The following is a 10,710-nucleotide window of genomic DNA, read 5'->3' as shown; positions in this document are numbered from 1 at the left end:
CTTAATCAATGCCTATCGAGGCTAATCTGTGTAAGTGGATTTTCTCCCTCTTGTGCTTCTATCCTGTTTTGGTCTCCCTCTCTCCCCCAGCTCACTGAAAACTAAATGTTGAACAGGTAAACTGTGGGAGAACACAGCCTTGTCCACAAGATTTTCACACGACCACTATGCAGAGAGAGCAGGGGACATGCCCTTCACACTGTTAGTGAGAGAACCTTTGTCAGACCAAGGCCACGACGTGCTTGCTTCAAAAGGCAATCTGGAATAGCAAACAGCAAAAATCTATATAGTCTGTCTGTCTCAGTAAAGAACTGCTGGACAGCTTAACAGACTAAGGAGAGAGCAGAGGAGTTTACACATCTGTGATGAAGCACAGTTCTCATTATCATTATCATGCTTTCCATTCCTGCTGTTGATTTTCATGTCCTTTACACAAACGTTAAGGGAGCACATCTGCTCAGACACCTCCAGCTACCATTCACAGATTTCTAAGATCCATTCTTCTTTCTGCAAAATAAAGCCCTGAAAGCAAACCATCTGAAAAAAAACCCTCTGACACTACAGAAAGGGAAAATGCTAGCCATGGTGTTTGGTATATTAAAAGACAATTACTATGGAAATGGGTGTTTTATCATGCCAGTAATTACATTTCTTTTTTACTTTTTTTTTTTAATGAAATGGTGATATAATAAGCTTGAAAATACAGAAGAGCTATGGTTTGTATTTACAAACAACAGGAAAGGAACAGTTATTAAAGAAGCTGGCTTTTCAACCTTGGATTACATTAAAATGGCATTTAATAATAATAATTTAATGATAAAATTTAAAATGGCAAAACCAAACTGAATGGAAATGAAAAGTACTCAAAGCACTGTAACTCATTAGTACTACTTGTTATTTTGTACTTTGCTATCAGTACTAGATATTGCCATCACAGGGGATGAAGAGTTCTGGTTTAATCTTTCCCTGACTGAATTTGGTAATTTGACAACATAAAAAAAAAAAAAAAAACATAGGGAAGGAAAGGTCTGTCTTTACATTATCCTAAAATATTTTAGTTTTTATATTAAAGAAATTGGTCATATATGCCTTTGACTCATAAAGTACTATGATATGTAAATTTATGTGCATAACCAAAGTCTATACACACACGCATATGTGCTCAGAATTATGTACATGTTCAAGTATTTTGTTCCTTAAATATTAATCCAGTGTTTTCTAGAGCCCAGTGCTGATCTCAAATTATTTATATTTATAACACTCAATGCATTAAGTACATTCACCCTTCACAATCAATGTCTATCAGCAACTTTCCTAGAAGGTAGTTCTCTTGAGAATATTTAAGTAGATTTTACATAGACATTATAAAATATAAAGCAATATTTAATATTTAAGGCAAAATCCTGACAAACCATAATTAGAGATTAGATGCCATTTATGCAAAGGCCCACATTATTTATTTGGACAACAGATAATCAATGTGATTCACCTAATCTGTTCTATAAGGTTACTTAACTATCTTAAATTGGGAATTAAATTTATACCATATTGTATAATACAAATACTTAATTAAATCATTAAGAGTTAACTCTTCCAGACTGATTAACAGCTCTGAAGGAGTTTGACAACTGAAAAATATGCTTTGGGGGCAGCAAAATAGGGAGAACATATATACATATATATATATATATGTATGTATGTATGTATGTATGTATATTAGCTGATTAGGCTCAGTACAGGGATCTAAATACTTATGGCTGCTCTGGGAATGACTCTGTTATTGATAATTGTCAAATACCTACAAAATTACTAAAGTGTGCTCATTACAACAAAATGCTTAATAAGCAATCTTGAAAATGCAAATGATGCTTCCCAAATGGCATTTTCCTTCTTTCCATTCACTTTCATCCTCCTTGGGTTTTAGTACAGGTAGCCACATCACAGTAAGTATTAAAACCCCCCACTTTACACAAACATACTTTTCCATAGTTCAAACTGCCTTCATAATTTTTCCTCTGTGGAATACAAGAAATAAAAAAACCCAAAAATAATAAAAAACCCCCAAAAAACCCCAAAAAACAAAAAGAAACCCGTGAGGAAGCCATCATCATAGTCAGTAAGGAAATTTCTATTAAGATTATTTCACAACAAAAATGAATCAAAGCTTTTCTTTGGTGAGATTCAGGTAGTCTGAATATTATTATAAATATATGTACATAAGGTTTTTGACCAATATTTGTCTAAAATGATGATTTTCTTTTCATTCCAGATAAACCAGCTCCTTTGTACATAATATTCACCCAGTGTGGGAATATTAGCAAACTAGTGGATATAAATTTACATAAATAAAAACTGCTTTAACAACTTTAATCATAAGCAAGAAGAATACCTTGGTGGTTAGTAGATTTAGCTGTAATATCGATAAGCTGTTGCAATCAGCCCTTGTTCATCCCTAAAGGGGGAAGAAAAAAAGGAAAAAGAGAAGAAAAAAAGAAGCTTGTGTAAGAAACCTTCTGCAAACATTTATTTAATCAATGGATGGCTGATGTCAAAGTACTCAGATCTTCAAGTTCTGAGAATAGTTTGTGTGATGATTTCACTCTGAGAAATGTAAAGTTGTAATGACATACACAAATTATAACAATATAATCATCCTTCCCATCATACCCTTCTGTCTTTTTTACAAAAGAATTTACAAAATAGCCCTAACTGGACACAATTTTTCCTTCTAACAGACTGTGGCAAGCTGACAAGATTCCCCTTAAGAACACAGCCTAATTCATATTTTTTGAAGAAATCAGTAATCTTTCCCTTCAAGTTGTGGTCAGCATACACTTCATTTGATAGCATTAAGAGGCCAAATTATTGCCTTTAACACTGGACCCAGATGTTCCTCAAGCACATTTTACTGAACTCCTCAGTTAACATTTAAACAGTTTAGGGACCATCAACACAATAATTCTGGAGACTGATCTTTTCTTGTCTCCTCCCACACTGGCCCCAAACCTTTCCACAAGAGGTTGGCTTTTTCTGATGGTCGCAAACAATGTATTTTTTTTCCTGGAGACCAAAATGAGGAAACCACAAAAAAACTAGTCAAAACCCCATAAAAAAACCTATCATCCTTTTACTTCCCCCTTCCCAAAAGCCAGGGAAATGGGCCATACTGTAGGAGAGCTTTTTTCACACAAAGTAGCAAATCCAGTGTCTTTTAAACACAAAACAACTGAGAAAGAGCACGTACTAACTGAAAGAAGGGATAACACTTCAGCAAACTAAATGCCTACAAACAGCCTGAAGACAAGACATGCAATTACACATCTCTGTTTTGGGCAGAAAAATGTCTCACTATGGACCCACTGCCCTCCTGTGTCCTTGTGCCTTCATTCTCTCAGCCCTATCCAAATTACCCTCTCACATTCCCTGGGAATACTTTCCTCTACACTCTCTAAAATCTGTGCTGCTGTTCTTTTGAGCTAATACTTTAAGACAAAAGTTAAGCCAGGAAGCAAAACTACAGATGTCCAATTGATAGAAGCATCATGATGAAAACACCTTTACAGAAAAGTCTTACTAAGCCCTAATTCCAAACAGGAACACGAAAGCAATCCTACGAGCTCTAATGAAGGCTGGTACCTTATAGATTTGTGACCTGTGGTTGATTGACCTTGATGTGTATTGAAGATGTAAGCTCCATGTAAAACTCTCTTGAGCCCTGGACATTTATCACATTTTTACTGGACAACCAAGTAATGCAGCATCTTTCTCATCTGGGCATGCAATTCATCTGGTTATTTCAATGTGATTTTGCTTTGACATTTTAAAGCACTTTAATGCACTCTCAAAACAATTTCCTATGACCAAAATGAATCTAAAAATTATTAGACTGTGCCTGCATGTGACTGCAAAAATCCTGCTTCTCTGGCAAAACAGGAAAATCACAGAACAAACACTGTTTTTACAACTAAAATGATGTCTCCTCAGCAGGCAAGGTCATCTTGAGCTCTTTCTGATTCTCATGACACATTTACTCCATTAAATATTCCACACTTTATTAATCCTCCAAAATTCATTTAATCTATCTCTTCAACTTGATCTTCCCACCACCCCACCCCTTTTTTAAGTTTAACTATACCATGGTTTAAATATATATAAAATATCATAAAACCATTAAGGTCAGAGAAGTCCTCCAAGTCCATCAAGTCCAACCCTTGAAGGATCACCACCATGTCAACCAAACCATAGCACTAAGTACCACATCCAGCTGTTCCTTGTACTCTTCCAGGGATGGTGACTTCATTACTTCCCTGGACAGCCTGCTCCAACCCTCTCTGTGAAGAAATTCTTTCTGGTGTCCAGCCTCAACCTCCCCTGGTGCAGCTTGAGGTCATTTCAGCTTGTTCTCCTTCTTGTTACTTGGGAGAAGAGAGACCCTTACCTCACTACAGCATCCTTCCAGGGAGCTCTAGAGAATTATAAGTTCTATCCACAGAAAAGATATGCCAATATATGCCAAATAATAACTTTTCTGTAATTGCAACAGCCCTTAAATTTTTATGAGTTATTGAAATATTTTTTAACATTCATTTCAATATTTTTATTCTTTTAGTATGATCTTAATGTACATAGCAAAAAAAAAGGGAAACAATTTTGCTCCTTAAGTTTTTTTAATATCTCAGAAAATCTTAGGCAGAGTATTCAAGAAGGCATTAAAAACCTTTAGGAAGTCTTAGATCAGGTACAATGTTGAGCCTGATCTACAAAGCAAGAAGTAAAAGACAAATAGCTACTACCCTTGTGTACAACGTGCTTAATTTTAGTCCCAGCTTGATAAAGCCTGATTGGCAACTTTTGTCCTCATTTTCACAAAGCACCAACTGTTGCTTAGAAAAATGAGATAAAATAAAATGCTAACCACATAGCAGGATTTTGAAACAGAAAATCAGCAAATCTCTGTTTGTCTGAAAACAGTCAGAACACATTTCAAACCAACTACTGGAACAGGAAAACAGTGTGTGGAAGGAAAACAGAATTGTCGGTGAATGGGGAAAACTTGTCACAGGTTCATGAGACAGAGCTACAGGGAATGCCTTCTTGTAACAGGAGTGGCAAGTAAACACTACTGAATCTATGTGAAGCTACCTACCCATGTCTTTAACATAAATGCCAAAAAATAACAAAAAATTCCCAGAGAATCTATTGTCCTTCCTTCAGAAGGAGAAAGGATAATGATAAAGGACACAGATACTTATGCTATTTTTTCATGAAAGCTGGGAAAAGTAACTTTATAATGTATTTCCAGTTATTGAGGCTTTTTTGTCCCCTCACAGTCATACAGAATATTGTTTTCTGTCTTAAAATCATTTCTTTTGTTTTCAGATCAAAATCACTGTATCTCAAGAAACACAGGGCTGTAAATCCAGTTCTCCATGGGTCCCTAAATATGCAGTTCAGGAAAAGTTACATATCCAGTGACAGCTATGGAAAGAACAGAATTTCCCATTGCTCCCTTTACAGAGTTAGTGTAACATATGGTTATCTTGGGGATTTTCTCATCAGCTCAGACTGAGACAGAGAGATCCAGTTAGACTCAATTTGCATGTATAATATCAGAGCAGAGTGCCTACAGATCTGTAAGCCAAAAGAAAAAGTATTCACAACTTTAGGAAATTAAAACTTGGAGTTGCAGACAGCTTTAGCTGATCTCAAGTCCCATACAGCTACTAACTAATTCTCAGTAAGGCACACAGGGAATTAAACATTCAACTCTCATAATTATCAAAGATTGTAGCTACTCAGAGCCTTTATACGCTGAAAACCTACCCTGTAGTGTTTGTAATGACATCCATTTTTGTACCGCAGGTGAAATGCTGATTACTTAATTTATTTCTCAGTCATTTGAAAAACTCCCCCTGCATTTATTTAACATACCCTGCTTTTCTTCATCTGTAGGTGAAGGCCACTGAAAAAATTCTCAGGGTTACAATAGGACTATGGCACAACAAATGAGCATCGCAGTAGGAATGCATTACAGGACATCAGGGTGCAACATAAAAATCTTCTCAACAGTCCATTTACACACTGTGAACTAAATTCAGTCACTGTATTTGTATATGAAACTTCCACCTACCCCTGCAGGGCTAATACATGCATGTTCAACAGCACACTTCAACCTTTGATTGCTTCAGCATCTAGTTTGTAATTTTGACAAAACCAAAATACACCATTCAAATATTTTAGAAGCATTACATGAAGGAGAGGGCCAGAGAAATAATTCAGTACATTAAGTTTTAATAAGTGGCTTTCCTGAACAAGAGCCAGATCCTGCAAATTCTGTTTCTGACTGAGAAAGCAATGTCAATTTTTTACTAGAGAAAAATAAAATCTAAGTTATGCATTATTTCATGCATTCCCGGTTCCTGCCAGCTCCTGAGAACTGCTTTCCTATTTTCTTACTAATGTTTAGAGATAAACAGCATTTTTCAAGAATACATACTGATCACAGTTTCCACAAATAATGAATAAGTTGTCCTAGAGAGAGAAAGGAAAAGTGATGTTGGCAGTTGGATGTTCTGTCTTGTTCAATGCTGACTTACACTACAGAGAAAGGAATTCCTTATGCATGGAATGCAGCTCTTACTTCATTCTGCTTCATGAATACAGAAGTGCAGTGCCCAAGAAAAAAAAAATAAAAAAAATTCAAATTTAAACTCAGGAATTTTCCACAGTACTCATCAGTATATTACCTTAAGTTCCTCTCAGATAAGACTTTCAGGGAATTTACATAGTCTCTGGTCCTCCTTTCATTTCCTTGATTATAAACAGCTAAACTAAATGACTTGGAGCTCTGGACATCCTTTTCAAAGACCTCTTTCTACAGAAAATGTTTTTTTTCTTAAGCATTTGCAACACAGTTCCTAACCAAAAAATCTCACAACTTACTTGAAACAAATGGTTTCACTCATAGATGCTGTGGTACTCAAATACAGTAGAATTCCTTCTTTCCTCCCTTCGTAAAGAATTTCATTCAGCTTTTTCTATCTCCACCATCTCCACACTCCTGTTTATCTTATAATTAAGTGGGAAAGATCTGCTTACCTATTAAACAGCTATTTTTCAGCCTGGTATGCAGCATAACAGGGGTTTCTTAGCAGACTTCTGTCCTTCCTGGTCTCTGATGGCTAAAAAATAACTTTGCCGGCTTTGCTAAGCAGCGAAGGAATCCTGTAAAAAAAGATGTGATCAAATGAATACCTTTCAGGGACCATTTGCCACCAAATTTATTTTATAATTCATCTGTTCTCTTATACCAGGACTTACACCATCTTGTAAGGTACAACTGTACTTCTAATGCACTGCTTAAATGTTAATGGAGTGAAATTGCTCCCATCCATATTTTAACAGGTTTAAGTACATCAGCTCACTCACTTCTGTAATGAAACTCAAGAGAAGTCTACCAGAGAAATTCAATGAAGAAGTTAACTCTGAACAAATTATGTAGGGTTGGCTCAACTTTCAGGGTTGGAGATGAGGTTTGGCTTCTGGGTTGGTTTTTGGTTGGGCTTTTTTGGGTGTGGATTTAAAGACATTATTGTGTTAAGATACATTTCTTTCTTTAGTTCCTGACAGTTACAGCACATAGGTGAAAACCTATGCTTTTGAAAATTGCTTGTGCTGTGGGCTGCAATAATATATATATATATATATATATATAAAATGTCTATTCTTTAGCTTCCAGTTGATTTAATTAGACTAGATTATTTCAGTCAAATAATGGTGTAATGCATGTAACATTTTGACATAAATCATTCATGTTGAGCTTTCAGAGAGAAGAATTGAGAGACTTGGGGATGCTGAAGACGCCAAAAGCTTATAGATAAGCATGAAATATAAAACTCTGAGGCAGCTAAACACAATCTAAACTTGGGCAAGCTCCTCAATACCATCAAGCCTCTCAATACCATCAAGCACAAACAAGTGTGATCTCAGCAGTAAAATCACAAACAGTCAGGAAGAAGCTAATGCAAACCATGGGTATGAGAAAGAACGTGACAGAAGACTTACTGATTTAAACAAAACCTAACCAAACTAACAGTAATGGTAAAGCTTCTTCATTTTGTCATCCCCAAAAGGAAACTAAACTATCCTCTCAAAAAACAAAAAAAAACCAAACAAGTCTACAGTCCAGAAGAGGGCAACCAAGCTGGTGAAAAGGCTGGAAGGAATGCCCTATGCAGAAACAGCTGAGTAGATTTCTCTACTTTGGAGAAAAAACATTCTGACAGGACACCCCATTCCTTCCTGCTGCTTCCAGAGAAGGGAACATGGAGAGGGAAGTGCTGAGTTCTTCTCTCTGGTACCCACTGATAGGACACTGATAGGACACAAGGGAAGAGTTCTAAGCTGTGCCAGGGGGAGGTTAGACTGGACATTAGGAAGCACTTCTTTAGTGAGGGGCTGATCAGGAAGAGGATCTCTAGAGAGGTGGTCGATGCCCCAAGCCTGTCAGTGCTCAAGATGCACATGGCCTAAACATTTTGTGTTTCAACTTTTGTTCAGCCCTGATATAGACAGGCAGTTGAACTGGATGATCATTTTTTGTCCCTTCCAATGGAAATATTCTATGCTGTTCTATAGATGCATTATTTGAATAAGAACTAAAGAAAAGAGTTTATGATTTTGCTAAGCCACAGCATAACACTGGAGGTGAGGGTGGGCCAGGGAATTCATCTTTGGATATTGCAATTTTCTGAACCATCTTATTTCATCAGGTGGTTAGATTCCTTGTGGTCCTCATTTTCTCATGGCTAAGCCAAGTATTCTCCTGACTCAGTGGGGATGGAATACAATTAGGTGTCCACATGGACGAGGGCCATTTGAGAAGTGTTTTTGAACCACTTAAATTGAACACAAGAAAATACAACATAAAATGGACAAGCTCTACTTCTACAAGAAGAGTCACTTGACATTGCATCAAATGTGAAGAAGTGGTTTCAGAGGAATTTTTAATAAAATAGATCAGGCGAACCTCAGAAATTTACATTTAGAAGAAAGAAAATGATCATACCTTCCATTCAATTAAGATGGCATGTAACCAGAAACAACAGCAGTAAGTGGTCTCCTGGACAAAGCAATTCAGAACATCAAAAAGGGAGGAGCAAAGATTTTATAAAAGCAAGATGCAGTCCAAATGAGAAAACAGTCCTCTCAGCCTTCCTGTACAGCAGTCTAGTGTGTTTTAAACTCTGTATAGCACAAGGAAAAATAAAAAAGAGAGAGACTGTGCTGACATAAAGCTCAGATCATCTATGTTCTTTGGGGTATATATATACAGCTATTACTGAAACTGATGAAGAATGTAACAAAGAGATGAAAATAGTGGAAAAACCATGATAACAACCAAAAATAACAATGCTTCATACAGTCAAAGCAAGAAAATATATAAAGAATTTTTAGACAAAGTATTCAGCTGAATTACTAGCTCAGTTCTTTATAGAATTACTTCTTTATTCAGTACCAAAAAATCGATTTCTCTCTGAGGTCCAAAGAATTCCTATAATATATATATAGTGAGGGACAAATAATAAAGGATATATATTTTAAAAAATGTGTTATGGTATTGGTTTTCATTGGCTGAGAAATATATCTTGAAATACTGAAAAAAATCCTTTCTTAGAAGAGCTTGGGTAACACATACACGTATGGACAAAAATCATTAAAAATATACCAAAGACAGGACATGCTTGAAGAAAAATACCAGCTTCAAGTAACTCAGCTCATAAAATTAGATAAGAAAAAAAATTTTTATTTTCAAGTGTAATGTATTGCTTTGGAATATTTTTCCATAAGGAACAGTGGAATTAATTTTGTAGATGTTTTCTCCTTATTTAGTTACTTTGTTCTGCAGAAAAAGGAATAACTCTTCACACAGAAGTCCTTATCATGAACTTTGCTGCAATTTAAGGACTGACCAGGTGCATACATGTAAACAAACATACCCTCTCTTTACAATTTTTAAATCCAAGTATTTCTGTCTCCAGCAGAGAGACAAGTCTGAGCAATGAGCTCCTTAAGAGTTTTTGAGTCATTGAGAGACTCTTTGATGATGAGTACTTTGAAAATAAAGAGAGAGCAAAATTTACATTTACGGTGTTGTTTCCTCAAGACAAACACACTCCTCCACACACAACTTGAAGCACTTTAATTGTCGACCTCAGTTCAGCTACTCTAAAGTCACAGAGCTGAAAGGGGGAAAACAAGCAGCATTTCTTGAGATTTTGACAAATTTTCACCTAGGATGTTTGGGTCAGACTTCAAAAGGCACTTAGCTATCTAATTCCCATTACTTTCAAAGTGAGAAAAAGATATAAACAACTTTCATAGTCTGGCCTTTTACGTATACCAGGTAACCAGAATTTTCTTCCTTTGTACTTTTTAAACAAGTTTTACTTTTAAACAAGTTTCACAGTCTATTTCCAAAACTTTTTCTTTTATCTTCAGTGAAAAATCTTTTCGATTTTTCATTTTTCGCTCTAAGGAGTTTAAGGCAACAAAGAATGTCTTTTTTCCCCTCTTCAGCTGCAGAGGGCAAAAAAAAAATGAGAGATGTCCAAGGCTGTTATATGTATGTTGATTAATGGCAAATGAGAAAATATGAAAAATACGGATCACAAATTAAATGAAATATATTAAAATTAAAGACAAATTAAA

The 10,710-nt window shown here is 35.8% G+C and overlaps 1 long non-coding RNA gene across 1 annotated transcript; it reads right to left on the bottom strand.

The window, feature by feature from the left end:
• Positions 1-2,380: 2,380 nt before the first annotated feature.
• On the bottom strand, positions 2,381-9,231 carry LOC107198536. Its single transcript, XR_004495628.1, has 3 exons — positions 9,068-9,231; positions 7,099-7,224; positions 2,381-2,452 (listed from the first exon to the last, which is right to left on the bottom strand). It is a non-coding gene; the product is annotated as an uncharacterized LOC107198536 (long non-coding RNA).
• Positions 9,232-10,710: the final 1,479 nt, after the last annotated feature.

This window comes from Parus major, unplaced genomic scaffold, assembly GCF_001522545.3.
Source record: "Parus major isolate Abel unplaced genomic scaffold, Parus_major1.1 Scaffold101, whole genome shotgun sequence".
NCBI classification, from domain to species: domain Eukaryota; kingdom Metazoa; phylum Chordata; class Aves; order Passeriformes; family Paridae; genus Parus; species Parus major.
Note: the sequence above shows the minus strand (reverse complement) of the source record. Positions and strands in the feature narration are given on the sequence as shown.